General features: G+C 44.0%; 1 protein-coding gene across 1 annotated transcript in view; it reads right to left on the minus strand.

Annotated features, from left to right (window-relative positions):
- GUCY1A1 (guanylate cyclase 1 soluble subunit alpha 1) overlaps positions 1 to 16,773 on the minus strand; it is a 99,138-nt gene that overhangs the window by 55,404 nt on the left and 26,961 nt on the right. The gene's annotated exons all lie outside the window — the stretch shown is intronic.

The following is a 16,773-nucleotide window of genomic DNA, read 5'->3' on the forward strand; positions in this document are numbered from 1 at the left end:
AGTCCTTGAGAGACGCGGTGTCTGAGACAGACATAACCGTGTGTTTAGCCAGCCTGGATACTGGCGGATCCACAACGGGGGGTACTGACCGGAACTTAACCAGTTCCGATGGAAAGGGTTAAGCGAATGACGTGGAGGATTTTTTATTAAACCTCCTATCAGGGTGATCCCACCATTTAGATATGATTTGATGAAAAATCGGATCCTGGGCAAAGGACTTAGGAGGCTTCTTGGCCCGCTTGATTGCCGACTGAGAAGTCGGGTCCGAAGGCTGATCAGAAATCGACAGAGTGATTGACAGCCGAAATTAATGTGTCTTCCATATGTCTAGACTCAGAAGGGACATCTGAACCAGAGTCAGAGTCTCGGGAATCGTGACTACTAAAGGTCACGGAACCTGAGTCAGACTGATCATCGTCCGAGTCGGACGAGATGTAACGGTCGCAATGGCGCCTTTTGGAGACAGCCTTTTTACGTACTGGGAACGAGACACCAGACGGAGGCGGGCTCCCCTGGGGGAGCTGAGCCGGGGGGGAGGCTGTGAGAGCCTGTGGAAGGCTGGGATATCTGAGCGGCCAGGTCATCTAACCTCTTTAGACATTAGAAGAGCCCAGGCAGGAGTAACGTCATCAGACTGGGGTACTGCCTGGATAGTGGCCGCAGCCAAATCCACAGACTGCACGACCTCCTGGTCCGGCAGCGGAGGGTGTTGTGACACGGTAGTAGGGGCATCGCAGCCACGGCATAGTGAATAGCTTCAGCCATTAGAAAACGAGCGTCCACAGGTGGTACAAGCATAGTACAGGTCCATAGAGGATGCCTGGGAAGCTTTATCACCCTTGCGGTTACGCATGTCAGCAACAGTTCCACAATAAGTACAGTGAGCCTCTAGCAGTATTATAAAGGGACTGCTGTGGGTGAGGAGCTGCTAGCAGTATTATAAATGACTGCTATGCAGAGCCGGTGTATACCGAGTAAAGTAGCACACCCTGTCAAACAGTCGGTATATACCTACAGGCACAGTTAGTATATACTGCTAAAAGCTGATATACACCGCCAGCCAGCAGACACACACCGCTAGAAAGACAGAGATATACCACCGAGCAGAGAGGTATATAGTGCTGCAGAATCGCAGAGTCAAGGAGGCGATCTCACCAGTGTCTGCTCCCCACATGTAATGGCGTCCAGTGTTCTCTTGCAGCATGGAGGGGAGAGACGGCCCACTTGAGGGAGCAGCTTCTAGAGCAGTGAGAGGGGGCGTTGCTAGAATGCAGGCCGACGCGGGGAGCTAAATTAATGATGCTTCCCCGGGATCACGGCCTGCATCACCCCACCGGCGCCTTTTCAGGCGGCGGTTTGGATGCAGGGGACAGATGACTCGTCGTCTCCCTACCTGCTCCTGGCTCCGTCTGAAGACGCGTCAGTCCTGGGATGCGGGGATCTCGGGGACGCATCTTCGGCTCAAGGCTGAAGCAGGTCCTCGGCTCTGCTAGCCCTCTGGAGCTACCTTGGTGTGAGGTGCTTCCAGGGAGCCTGGAGGGGTACGCAGACCCGACCACTTGGGCGCGAGGGAAGACTAATGGCTTGTGCACGCCAGGTTTCCTCTGCCCATACACGGGGCGAACGAGGGTGGCAAGGCACCCTGGTATTACCCCTATCAAAAATAGAATGAATAAGAAAAGAAAAACAAAATAAAAAGTAAAAATAAGCTGGCCTGAGGCACCTCTGGTGGAGCTCAGTCCAGACATGTCAGCCTCCCTGCTGACACTAGGAAAAAACTGAGCTAGTTTCCTGCCTAGCCAAGAAGATAAGCCTGCCTAGGGTCTTCATTATACAAGATTTTTCCTCCCCTTCTCTTCAGTGTCCCTGTCATTTCAGGTGCGCGGTTGGAAATCTCGTGTATGCGCATTCTGACTGCCATCTCCCCTCTTCACTGTTCCGCCCTTCTGTGGGCACTGTATGCATACATTAATTGTGAACGCAAGATAGTTAGCAGGATCTGATTAAACTAGGGCTAAGGAAACCATATTGTCTGCAGGCAGGGAGGCGGAAGTGGGGAATTCACCTTTACTGTGCACTAGACATCACTGTGACCGGATGATACAGTGACCCTCAGGCGCCTGAGCACATCAAAATTGAAGATAGTCCCCACAAAAGGGTGGAACAGTACAGAGGAGAAACTGCAAGAGCAGGCAGAATGCAAAAGCACGGGATTTCCAGCCGCGTACCTGATGTCAAAGGAACACTGAAGAGAAGGAAAGGAGACATTTTGTATAATGAAGACTGGAGGCACGGTTATTTTCCCAGCAGCACCTACCCCATAGACTGAAAACTTGAAGCTATAAAAGATGATTTTTACTGAACAAACCATAATCCATGAGGCATACAAGTATGACTAATTTTAGCTGTATATAACCTGTTTGCCCCTATTAATAACACAAAAACCTTAAGGCCCTGTGTGCACTGGAAAACAGAATTTTCTTAAGAAAATTCCGCAGGGTCTGATAGATATCCGCACCCGCGGTAAAAAACCACGGCAAACCGCACCCGAAAACCGCATGCGGTTTGCCGCAGTTTTACTGTGGTATTGCCGCAGTTTTGCCGCGGGTTGGTACATGTGTTTTAATTAATTCAATGCAATAAAGCACATTGGTGGAAAAAAAAAGTAATTTCCTTCTGAGATAGATAGTAGATAGATAGATAAATAGACAGAAGAATAGATAGAAGAATAGACAGATAGATAGATAGATAGATAGAGGACAGATCAATCAACACACTGCATTTCTCCCGAGCGGTAGTGTGTTCACATCACCGGCCGTGAGAAATGACCTGTAATTACCACTGCTGTCTCGTTACGAGGCTGCCTTCAGTACAGTGTCAGTAGCGGCTGGATCAGTCTGCAAACGACATGGGACCTCGGTGGATTACGCCGGAGCTGTGTGTTTGAGGGGGGTTAATAAAGGGGTGAAAGAGGGGTTTGTGTTTTATTTAAAATAAAGGATTTTTTGATTTGTTTATTCACTTTACTTACGGGTAAATCATGTAAGCTGTCTCATAGACACTGCCATGATTAAAGCCTGGACTTAGTGGCGGCGATGCGCTGCCATTAACTCATTATTACCCTGATTGCCACCGCATCACGGCAATCTGGAAGAGCCGGGGACACTCTGGGACTGCCGCATAATGGATGCGACAGTCCGGGGGCAGCTGAGGGCTGATACACCATCTGCAAGGAGTTTGTATGTTCTCCCCGTGTTTGCGTGGGTTTACTCCGGGTACTCCGGTTTCCTCCCACACTCCAAAGACATACAGATAGGGTCTCTAGATTGTGAGCTCCAATGGGGACAGTGTTGCCAATGTATGTAAAGCGCTGTGGAATTAATAGCGCTATATAAATGAATAAAATTATTATTATTATTATATTCTCGGCTGCAGAAGGGGGGGGGATATTAACCCTGGCCCTCGCCCTCCCCAGCCTGAGAATACTGGGCCGTCGCTGTGTGTTTACCTCGGCTGGACGGTAAAAATACAGCGGAGCCCGCGTTTTTTTTTTTTTTATATGTCCGTTTGATTTCTATGTGTATTCTATATGTCTGTGTCTGTGTGTGAGTGTGATCTGTGTCTGTGTTTACTCTCTGTTCCGCTTCCTCTTCCTGTCATAATGACATCACTTCCCTGCAAACCGCAGGCAGTGATGAACATTATGTCCCGAAAGACGCGAAATACCGCAGGGAATACCGCAGGAAAACGCAATGAACCGCACAGAATTTGCTACCTGCTTTATTCCCTGCGGGATTTCCCAATTACATTGCAGTCAATGGAGTGAAATGCCGCAGCGACATGCGGAAAAGAAATGACAGGAATCCCGCAGCAAAACATGCAGCTGTCAAAATCCGCATAGTGCGCACAGCATTTTTTTTCCCATAGGATTTGCTGGTGAATCACTGCAGAGATGTTATGAACATTTCATGCAGCGAAACATGCAGCAAAACCGCAGGAAATCCGCGGCAAAAAACGGTAAGTGCGCACAGGGCCTAAAAGGGTCACAGATTCCCTTTGAAACTGACCTGAGATATAAGTGAATAGCATCCTCCAATGGGTGAAAATGCAGCAGCTGTCAGCTGTACACTACGATCGGTGCTTACATGGACTATGGTCATATAACCCCTTAGAAGCTGTTGTTAATAGTGACTATAGTATCTATATGGTTATCAGAGTGTGAGGGCTCCTCTTTAGCACCAGCTAAAGCTAATCAGCATCCCGAGATCGTGATTGAGTCTATCGGCTATAGGGTCCTGTTGAAAAGTTAGCAACATTTAAGTGGTAAAAATAACACTTTTGTTTCCTGTATTGCCACTTTCATTAATTCCTTAAAAGCAGCTATTTTTAATATTTTGTTTTTAAAATGGGTATCCCTTTGGGGGTTTCCAATATATACAGTAGCTCCTCCAAAGTCACTTCAAAAGTGAATCGGTCCCTAAAAAAAATAACTTTTGTAAATTTCCTTGAAAAAATGAAAAATTACTGCTACAATTTTAAAGCTTCTAACATTGTAACTAAATAAAAGAACATTTTACAGATGGTGCTGATGTAAATCAGACACGAGATAAATGTTATTTATTTACTACTTTGTGTGGTGTGATTAAAGGGATAATCAGTCAAAGTATATAAATAAAAACCTATTGAGCTAAATTTGTCATTATAAAATATAATATGTCATAAAAAAACAGTCTCAAAATCACTGCGATATGTTAAAACATTGTTAGATGTGAAAAAGAGGTTAAAGACAGTGATGTATGTTGAAAAAATATATCAAATGAGATATTAAATATGTCATAATCTTAAGAACTTAGCTGACATTTAAGCTAAAAAAAACTTACTTTTTATAAATCTGGGCTTCTAGTGTATATTTTACTAGCTTTAGTACCAGGCGTTGCCCGGGATAGTAATCAAGTGTCTTTCTGTCTCTCTCCCACTCTCCCTGTCTGTATCTCTCTCTTTCTGTGTCTGTCTCTTTCTCTCGTGTCAGTCTGTCTCTCGTGTCTGTCTGTCTCTCAGTCTGTGTCTGTCTCTCTGTCTCTTTCTCCACCGAAATCATATTACCTGACACATAAGCTTCTTATACTATGAATGTCCTTCATTGCCTATAGCAACCAATCACAGCTCCTATTAATAACCTGTAGCTCCTAGCTCCATTGACTGTAATGTAAGCAGGTTTTAGGCCTTATATATTAGTTTGGGTATATGTAACATATCCATAGAAATTTGAGACTATTTACTACAAGAATACTAGGTATAATTACCAGCATCTCAATATATAAAAATTAAAACCATGATAAAAACAGGTGACTTCTGATGAAGAGATTCTAAAACACTGGACAATTCTTTCAAATGCATGTCCCAAGTACAACAAAGTCACGCATGCTATTTTTATGCCTTTGTTGCAAAGTTTGATTGCTTTTACACCAACATCTATTCAAAACATGATCGATGTATTCTTTAAGAAACTGACACTTGAACAGTGCTTTAATTCTGTAAGCTATCTGAATCAACATCTTGCATCAGTTTTTCCTGGCACCTTCATTTCACTTGTGTGATAACGTCAAAAATGCGGACATCGGTGTGAATCGGCAGGCAGATTGCTTTGTTAGTCACCTAATAGAAAACCGGGACATTTGGGCTTTTTATACATACATACATACATACATACATACATACATACACAGTACAGACCAAAAGTTTGGACACACCTCATTCAAAGAGTTTTCTTTATTTTCAGGACTCTGAAAACTGTAGATTCACATTGAAGGCATCAAAACTATGAATTAACACATGTGCAATGAAATACCTAAAAAAGTGTGAATCAACTGAAAACATGTCTTATATTCTAGGTCCTTCAAAGTGGCAACCTTTTGCTTTGATTACTGCTTTGCACACTCTTGGCATTCTCTTGATGGGCTTCAAGAGATAGTCACTGGAAATGGTCTTCCAACAGTCTTGAAGGAGTTCCCAGAGATGCTTAGCACTTGTTGGCTCTTTTGTCTTCACTCTGCAGTCCAGCTCACCCTAAACCATCTCGATTGGGTTCAGGTCTGGTGACTGTGGAGGCCAGGTCATCTGGCGTAGCACCCCATCACTCTCCTTCTTAGTCAAATAGCCCTTACACAGCCTGGAGGTGTGTTTGGGGTCATTGTCCTGTTGAAAAATAAATGATGGTCCAACTAAACGCAAACCGGATGGAATAGCATGCCGCTGCAAGATGCTGTGGTAGGCATGCTGGTTCTGTATACCTTCAATTTTGAATAAATCCCCAACAGTGTCACCAGCAAGGCACCCCCACACCATCACACCTCCTCCTCCATGCTTCACGGTGGGAACTAGACATGTAGAGTCCATCCGTTCTCCTTTTCTACAAAGACACGGTGGTTGGATCCAAAGATCTCAAATTTGGACTCTTCAGACCAAAGCACAGATTTCCACTGGTCTAATGTCCATTCCTTGTGTTCTTTAGCCCAAACAAGTCTCTTCTGCTTGTTGCCTGTCCTTAGCAGTGGTTTCCTAGCAGCGATTTTACCATGAAGGCCTGCGACACAAAGTCTCCTCTTAACAGTTGCTCTAGAGATGAGAAGGTGTGTCCAATTTTGTCTTTTCCATGAAAAATTAAATGTATAATGAATAGAAAATATAGTCCAGACATTGTCTAGGTTAGAAATAATGATTTTTACTTGAAATAATAATTTTCTCCTTCAGACTTTGCTTTCGTCACAGAATGCTTCTTTGCAGCAATTCCAGCTTTGCAGACCTTTGGCATTCTAGCTGTTAATTTTCTGCGGTAATCAGGAGATATTTCAACCCATGCTCCCCCCCCCCTCCCACAAGTTTGATTGGCTTGATGGTCACTTTTTGTGCACCTTACGGTCAAGCAGCTCCCACAACAGCTCAATAGGGTTTAGATCTGGTGAATGGGCTGTCCACTCCATTACAGATAGAATACCAGTTTCCTGCTTCTTCCCTAAATAGTTCATGCATAATTTGGAGGTGTGCTTTGGGTCATTGTCCTGTTGCAGGATGAAATTGGCTCCAATCAAGCACTGTCCACAGGGCATGGTGGTGCAAAATGGAGTGATAGCTTTCATTATTCAAAATCCCTTTTACATTGTGCAAATCTCCCACTTTACCACCACCAAAGCAACCCCAGACCATCACATTACCTCCACCATGCTTGACAGATGGCATCAGGCACTCTTCCAGCATCTTTTCAGGAGTTTTGCATCTCACAAATGTTCTACTGTGTGATCTAAACAACTCAAACTTCGATTTGTCTGTCCAGAACACTTTTTCCAATCTTCCTCTGTCCAATGTCTGTTCTGTTGCCCATATTAATCTTTTCCTTTTATTAGCCAGTCTCAGATATGGCTTTTTCTTTGCCACTCTACCCTGAAGGCCAGCATCCCGGAGTCGCCTCTTCATTGTAGACGTTGCCACTGGAGTTTTGGGGTACTATTTAAAGAAGCTGCCAGTTGATGATCTGTGAGGTGTAGATTTCTCAAACTAAAGACTCTAATATACTTGTCTTGTTGCTCAGTTGTGCAGCGGGGCCTCCCACTTCTTTTTCTACTCTGGTTAGAGCCTGTTTGTGCTCTCCTCTGATAGGAATAGTACACACCATTGTAGGAAATCTTCAGTTTCTTTGCAAATTCTCGCATGGAATATCCTTCATTTCTAAGAACATGAGTAGACGGTTGAATTTCACATGAAAGTTCTCTTTTTTCTAGCCATTTTGAGAGTTTAATGGAACCAACAAATGTAATGCTCCCGATTCTCAACTAGCTCAAAGGAAGGTCAGTTTTATAGCTTCTCTAATCAGCAAAACTGTTTTCAGCTGTGCTAACATACTTGCACAAGGGTTTTCAAGGGATTTCTAAACATTCATTATCCCTCTAACACAGAAAGCAAACACAATCAACCATTAGAAAACTGAAGTGGTGGTTGTTGGAAATGGGTCTCTAAACACCTATTTAGATATTGCATTCAAAACCAGACGTTTGCAGCTAGAATACAAGTAAAATATATCTTTGTACCGTGTAAAGGCCCCGTCACACATAGAGATAAATCTTTGGCAGATCTGTGGTTGCAGTGAAATCATGGACATATTGTTCCATTTGGACAAAGCCACAAACCTGGCACTGATTGTCCACAATTTCACTGCAACCACAGATCTGCCGCAGATTTATCTCTGTGTGTGACAGAGCCTTTAGCCAGTAGAGATAAAAAAATTGTTTAAAAGAACTGAGAGTCCTCAGTGGTTGATACCTTTTAATGGCTAACTGAAAAGATGGTAATAATTGCAAGCTTTCGAGACTACTCAGGTCTCTTCATCAGGCATGGTATAACACAAAATCTGAAGAGTCACATATTTATACACAACAGGACTTAGAATAGTGCAGCAAAAAAAAAAACAAAAAAAAAAAAACAAGTTATATAAAACAGAACCATCTCTATGGCAAGGGGGCAAACTGTTGTGGCCATAAATTTTTCTGCAGTTCAGTGTGAAAGTTTTATTGTCCTTTGATAAGGGTCTGGTCCAGGGCTGTGGCATGCTGGGATGGTCAGAGGAGCACATCTTTTAACTGATGTAAAAAGACATAAATCCATGAGACACATTCATTCCTACTCTGAATGTGTCAAAGGTCATCATAAGTTTTTACTCCCATAGTCTGAGACTATGGGAGTACAAACTTATGATGACCTTTGACACATTCAGAGTAGGAATGAATGTGTCTCGTGGATTCATGTCTTTTTACATCAGTTAAAAGATGTGCTCCTCTTACCATCCGAGCATGCCACAGCCCTGGACCAGACCCTTATCAAAGGACAATAAAACTTTCACACTGAACTGCAGAAAAATTTATGGCCACAACAGTTTGCCCCCTTGCCATAGAGATGGTTCTGTTTTATATAACTTGTTTTTTTTACTGCACTATTCTAAGTCCTGTTGTGTATAAATATGTGACTCTTCAGATTTTGTGTTATACCATGCCTGATGAAGAGACCTGCGTAGTCTGGAAAGCTTGCAATTATTACCATCTTTTCAGTTAGCCATTAAAAGGTATCAACCACTGAGGACTCTCAGTTCTTTTAAACAATTTTTTTTTGCAGCTAGAATAGTCATTCCTCATTAACAATGTATAGAGTGTATTTCTGTTTAATTTAATGTTAGCTTCATTGAAAAAAAAATTGCTTTTCTTTCAAAAATAAGGAAATATCTAAGTGACCCTAAACTTCTGAAGTGTAGTGTAAATACAGTACAGATCAAAAGTTTGGACACACCTTCTCATTCAAAGAGGCCAAGTTATCTAGCATAGCACCCATCACTCTCATTCTTAGTCAAATAGCCCTTACACAGCCTGGAGGTGTGTTTGGGGTCATTGTCCTGTTGAAAAATAAATTATGGTCCAACTAAACGCAAACCGGATGGAATAGCGTGCTGCTGACCAAAGCACAGATTTCCACTTGTCTAATGTCCATAACTTGTGTTCTTTAGCCCAAACAAGTCTCTTCTGCTTGTTGCCTGTCCTTAGCAGTGGTTTCCTAGCAGCTGTTTTACCATGAAGGCCTGCTGCACAAAGTCTCCTCTTAATAGTTGTTCTAGAGATGGGAAGGTGTGTCCAAACTTTGGGTCTGTACTAATATATATATATATATTATATATATATATTATATATATATTATATACATACACACATATATACACAGTAACGTGAGGTATATTTGTATTCAGAACCCTGCAGTCTGATACAATAAAGTTATTAACATCATCGCTCATCATAGTCGCTGAGTGTCGAGGAGTCCAGCATGAGCCTGAAATGGCTACTGCTCAGAGCCTATGGAGCCTCATTCTGAGGCACATAAGCCTTTGATTGTCGGAGTTTGGGAACATTGGGCCTGCATGGGAATTTTGATTTCTAATAAATTTGTGAATGAGGGGCAGTCTCTTGCTTTTGTTCTTCTCATTTTATGTTTTTCAGTGTTCCATTTGTGGACTACGTCGGATTCTCTGGACTACGTCAGAACTGTTTTTGTTTTTTTGATTAATAAATTGATGAACCAGGGAAAGAATCTGGAGTAATTTTTTTTTAAACTATTTTTGTTTGTTTTCTTTTTTACTTACTGGCCTAGTAATGGGGTGACCCCTGTGGCCTAGTAATGGGGTGATGGATGCCTCTCCATTACCAACACCAGGGCTTAATGATTTCTGTAGCTCTCCATAGATGATTCTTGGCTCTTGGACAATTTTTCTGATAATTCTTTTCACTCTGTCTGAAATCTTGCAGGGAGCAATTGGTCATGGCTGATTTATGGTGAAATTATGTTCTTTCCACTATCGGATTATGTCCCCAACTGTGTTCAAGTGAACCTTCAGTAGTTTAGAAATTATTCTGTAACCAATGCCATCAATGTGTTTTACAACAATAAGGTTGTGATGATCTTGAGACAGCTCACTGGTTTTACCCATTATGAGATTTTCTTGTGTTTCACCTTTGTAATGAAACAACTTTTTATAGGCCATCAGTGGAACCAGATGATATTATTTTTCACTAAGTGACAGGATTGCTTTGTAATTACTGATACATTTCAGCTGGTCTAATGGCTTTCCATGGCTTTTTGCACCTTGCTGTCTTCATATGTTCAATACTTTCTCCCTGTGACATTTCTCATTATAACACATAACTAAATTTATGGACATCTATGGATTGATTTCTTTGACTGTGCAGATTAGATTATTACCACCACCAGGTGAGAAATTCATTTCAATACTAGCCTTAGAAATATATTAACTTAGAAAATTAATGACATGTTTAATATCTACTTCATCCGCTGTGTGTGTATGTACCGTATATATATATATATATATATATATATATTAAAACCTTACGTGCGTTTGTAAAGATCCGCTTATTTCAGAAAGTTCCGGACCGATTGTTGTCAAATTTTGACACAATGTCCCCCCGAACCCCGCAAGTGTTTCGGTCTACTCATCGTGATCCACACATGCGCGCAAACGCAGAAAATTTCAACTAGTCATGGTAGACTAACAACCACACTATATGTTGGGTCATCGATATTCACGCATGTGCGCAACTGCGGAAAATTTCAACTGCATGCGCGCAACCGCGGAACATTTCAACTGTTCACGGTAGACTAACAACTGCGCTCTGTGGTTGGAACGAAGGCGAAACAACACCAACAGTATAGCGATGCAAAATGACGGTCATTTTCTCACTCACACAATTGACAGATGATTGTCTAAAATATGACCGTCGCATCACAGTTTTTGTTTCTGTGACTGGAATGGAAAAAAATGTTATATGTTGGGAGCGAGGCGAAAACTTGCTACAGCTGATCAACAACACCAACAGTTGAAAATGACACTCGTTTTCTCACTCACTCAATAGTCAAAAAAATGACCGTCCCCTCACAGATTTTGTTTCACGTTATTGTCTAGATGTCTAGTAGAGGGGCTACAAGGACACTAAACTTCAGGAAAGCAAATTTTAAACGGTTGAGAGATGATCTTAGTGCAATAAACTGGGATGATGTACTAAGTAATAAAAGTACACAAAGCAAATGGGAGACTTTTATGAGCATCCTGAATAGGGCTTGTGCAGAAAATATACCCTATGGGAACAAACATGCTAGAAATAGGAGGAAACCCCTATGGCTAAATAGAGCTGTAAGGGAAGCAATAAAAGAAAAACAGAAAGGCTTAAAAGAATTAAAGAGGGTAGGTAGTGATGAGGCATTATATAATTATAGAAAATTAAATAAAATATGTAAAAAGCAAATTAAGTTAGCTAAGTTTGAGACAGAGAGACTCATTGCGAGAGAAAGTAAAAATAATCCTAAAATATTCTTTAACTACATAAACAGTAAAAAACTGAAAAGCGATAGTGTTGGCCCCCTTAAAAATAGTCTTGGTGAAATGGTGGAAGGGGATGAGGGTAAAGCCAACCTGCTGAATGACTTTTTTTCTACGGTTTTTATACAAGAAAATGCCATGGCAGATGACATGACCAGTGATACCATAAATTCACCCTTGAATATTACCTGCTTAACCCAGCAGGAAGTACGCCGCCGCCTCGAAATCAATAAGGTTGACAAATCTCCGGGCCCGGATGGCATACACCCCAGAGTACTACAGGAATTGAGTTCTGTGATAGATAGACCATTATTTTTAATCTTCTCAGATTCCTTAATAACAGGGTCGGTACCGCAGGACTGGCGCATAGCAAATGTGGTGCCAATATTCAAAAAGGGGACAAAAACTGAGCCGGGAAATTATAGGCCGGTAAGTTTAACCTCTACGGTTGGTAAAATCCTTGAGGGTTTCTTGAGAGATGCTATACTGGAGTATCTCAAGAAAAATAACCTTATGACAGAGTATCAACATGGGTTTATGAGGGATCGATCCTGTCAAACAAATTTGATCAGCTTCTATGAAGAGGTAAGTTCAAGTCTGGACCAGGGAAATGCAGTGGATGTTGTGTATATGGACTTTTCAAAAGCTTTTGATACGGTGCCACACAAAAGGTTGGTACATAAAATGAGAATAATGGGGATAGGGGAAAATATGTGTAACTGGGTTAAAAACTGGCTCAGTGATAGGAAACAAAGGGTGGTTATTAATGGTACGTACTCGGACTGGGTCTCAGTTCATAGTGGGGTACCACAAGGGTCAGTATTGGGCCCGCTTCTTTTCAACATATTTATAAATCACCTTGTTGGGGGCATGCGGAGTAGAATTTCAATATTTGCAGATGATACTAAACTCTGCAGGGTAATCAATACAGAGGAGGATAATTTTATATTACAGGGAGATTTATGTAAATTGGAGGATTGGGCTGAGAAGTGGCAATTGAAGTTTAATGTAGATAAATGTAAGGTCATGCACTTGGGTAGAGGAAATAACATTTATGATTATGTACTTAATTGTAGAACACTGGGTAAAACAGACACAGAAAAAGACTTGGGTGTATGGGTGGATGGTAAACTTCACTTTAGTGGCCAGTGTCAGGCAGCTGCTGCCAGGGCTAATAAAATAATGGGATGTATTAAAAGAGGTATAAGTGTTCATGAAAAAAATATAGTTCTACCTCTGTACAAGTCACTAGTGCGACCGCACTTAGAATACTGTGTACAATTCTGGTCACCGATATATAAGAAGGACATAGCTGAACTGGAGAGGGTGCAGAGAAGAGCGACCAAGATTATTAGAGGAATGGGTGGGCTGCAATACGAAGACAGGTTATTAAACTTGGGGTTATTTGGTTTGGAAAAACGAAGGCTTAGGGGGGATCTAATCACAATGTATAAATATATGAGGGGACAGTACAGAGACCTTTCCAAAGATCTTTTTACACCTAGGCCTGCGACTGGAACACGGGGGCATCCGCTACGTCTTGAGGAAAGAAGGTTTAATCATAATCACAGACGAGGATTCTTTACTGTACGAGCAGTGAGACTATGGAACTCTCTGCCGCATGATGTTGTAATGAGTGATTCACTACTAACATTTAAGCAGAGCCTGGATGCCTTTCTTGAAAAATTTAATATTACCAGTTATGTATATTAGATTTTATGACAGGGTATTGATCCAGGGAACTAGTCTGATTGCCGGATGTGGAGTCAGGAAGGAAATTTTTCCCCATTGGAACTTGTTTGCCACATTGGGGGTTTTTTTTGCCTTTCTCTGGATCAACATGTTAGGCTACGGGTTGAACTAGATGGACTTAGAGTCTCCCTTCAACCTTAAAAACTATGATACTATGATACTATTGCCATCTGGGAAGACGGTTTCTTGCAATTACTATCAACAAAGCTCAGGGTCAATTTTTAGAATTGTGTGGTCTATATTCACATACGGATTGCTTCAGTCATGGACAATTGTATGTTACATGTTCTAAGGTTGGCAAACCAGACAATCCTTTTATCTGCGCAGCCGATGGTAAAACTAAAAATATTGTATACCCAAAAGTGTTGACAAATTAAACTCTTGCTGGAAACATATCTTCTACTTCATTTCTTATCCGGTAAACGAGAATGTATTACAGCGAAGCGTGGCAGGGTACAGCTAGTATAAGCTGTATTTTTCGCTTTATAAGACGCACTTTTGTTCCCCCAAATTTTAGGGGAAAGTAGGGGGTGCGTCTTATAAACCGAATATACAGGGGGTGTGTATATATATATATATATATATATATATATATACTGTATATATATACACTGCAGGGTCCGCTCTGGAGTGGTGCTAGGGGCAGGTGAAAGCTGCGGGCGGCAGCGTTAGATCTCCTGCTCATAAAATATGCACAGCCGCTGTCCATCAGCGTGGTGCTGAAACCGCATCGCGCTGATGGGCTGAGGCAGGGGCGCATATTATATCTGCCTGTGCTCCCTTTGATCGCACATGATCCCCCCTGTGTTAGATATGGCCCCCATACTGCTGCCCATAGTAAAATAAAAAAAGCTTTACTTACCTCCAGCGCTGATCTCCCAGTCTCCTGCTGCTGCTGTCTGTGATCAGGCACACAGAGATGATATCACTCTGCCGTGCCAATCACATGACCGGCAGCAAGAACCAGGAAGTGGAGGAAGCCGGAGCTCAACTGCAAGGAGGGACACACGAGGAGGGACAGCGCTGAAAATGTAAGGAAAGTGTTTTATTTTATTATGGGCAGCAGTATGGGGGCATATCTAACACAGGGGAGGTGTGCCATCTATAGTAGCTATGGGCAGCAGTATGGGGGCCATATCAAACACAGGGGAGATGTGCCATCTATAGTAGCCATGGGCAGCAGTATGGGGGCCATATCAAACACAGGGGAGATGTACCATCTATAGTGGCCATGGGCAGCAGTATGGGGGCCATATCAAATACAGGGGAGGTGTGCCGTCTATATGGGCCATCGGCAGCACAGGTGGACGTGTCCCAGCATAAGGGGGGTATATTCAATATAAGGGGGCCATATCCAGATTAAGGGGGGCTAATTTTAGGATGGGGGGCTATGAGGGACATATACCCTATATGATTTGTCAGACGGACACTGGCATTATAAGATGGACCCCATTTAACATTAAAAAAAAAATCTATTTTCCTTCACCATATTTGGGGGTGCGTCTTATAATCAGGTGCGTCTTATAAAGCGAAAAATACGGTATATTATATATATATATATATATATATATATGAGAGAGAGAACGAGAGAGATGGAGAAGTGGAAGTAAAATGATGGCTTTCACTCTTAACATACCACAAATCACAAACCACTCTTTTTTACAGAGGTACCGTATTTTTCGCTTTATAAGACGCACTTTTCCTCCCCAAGTTTTGGGAGGGAAATGGGGGGTGCGTCTTATAAAGTGGTACCGGGGGGGGGGTCCTGTCTGAGGCGATTGGGCGGCTGGGTGCCTGTGGCTGCATGCAAGCGGCCGGGTACCTGTACTTGCGTGCACCGGCAGCCGGGTACCCGTGGCTGTGTGCGGGCGGCAGCAGGTGCTGTGTGGGGTCGGCAGCCGGGTACCTGTGCTTGCATGCGGTGGCAGACGGGTACCCATGGCTGTGTGCGGGCGGCAGCCGGGTGCTGTGTGCGAGCGGCAGTCGGGTGCCTGTGCGGGCGGCAGCCAGCTGCCGCCCTCACACAGGTACCCGGCTGCCGCCCTCACACAGTCACCCAGCTGCCGCCCGCACACAGCCATGGGTACCCGGCTGCCACCGCACGCAAGCACAGGTACCCGGCGGCTTGTACGCAGGGTGGGCGGGCAGCCTGCTGGCTGCCACTCTGTGCATGCGGGGCGGGCGGCTGTGCAGCTTACCAGTTGCCCGCGGTCCCACTTTCAAATGATGGCGCCGGTGGAGCTCTTGGATGAGAGCTCCATCTGCGCATGCGTCGCTCCGGGCGCCATTACTTGAATCGGGACCGCGGACACACTCCACCACTGAGCCGTCGCCGCCGCTCCCACCACTGAGCCGTCGCCGCCGCTCCCACCACTGAGCCGTCGCCGCCGCTGCCACCACTGAACCGGGACCGCGGACACACTCCACCACTGAGCAGTCCCTGCCGCTGCCACCACGGAGCAATTGCCGCCGCTCCCACCACTGAGCCGTCGCCGCCACTCCCACCACAGAGCCGTCGCCGCCGCTCCCACCACTGAGCCGTCGCCGCCACTCCCACCACTGAGCCGTCGCCGCCGCTGCCACCACTGAACCGGGACCGCGGACACACTCCACCACTGAGCAGTCCCTGCCACCACTGAGCAGTCGCCCCCGCCGCCGCCACCACTGAACCGGGACCGCGGACACTCACTGCACCGGCCTGCTGCACGGCTCACCCGCCACGGCTGCTGCCGCCACCACGGACCCCACGGATCCTGCCACCGCGGAAGCCACCGCGCCTGCAACCACGGATGCCACGGCACCTGCAACCACGGACCCCGCTGCCACTGACCTGCCGCGCCTGCCAGCACAACCTGTGCCTCCTGTGACCCCGCTTCACCACCACTGCTGCCCCCCTCCGGTAAGAGAACACCGGAGTATAAGACGGACCCCATTTTTCTTTTTTTTACCTTTTTTTATGTCTAAGTTTGGGGTGCGTCTTATATTCCGGTGCGTCTTATAAAGCGAAAAATACGGTATATAAAAAAAAAATCATCATGTTCATTTTTATTTATTTCATTAGCTCCACAATAATGCTCATAGAGAATGGCAAATGGTTGAAG

The sequence above is a fragment of the Anomaloglossus baeobatrachus genome, chromosome 1 (assembly GCF_048569485.1).
Source record: "Anomaloglossus baeobatrachus isolate aAnoBae1 chromosome 1, aAnoBae1.hap1, whole genome shotgun sequence".
Taxonomy (NCBI): Eukaryota; Metazoa; Chordata; class Amphibia; order Anura; family Aromobatidae; genus Anomaloglossus; species Anomaloglossus baeobatrachus.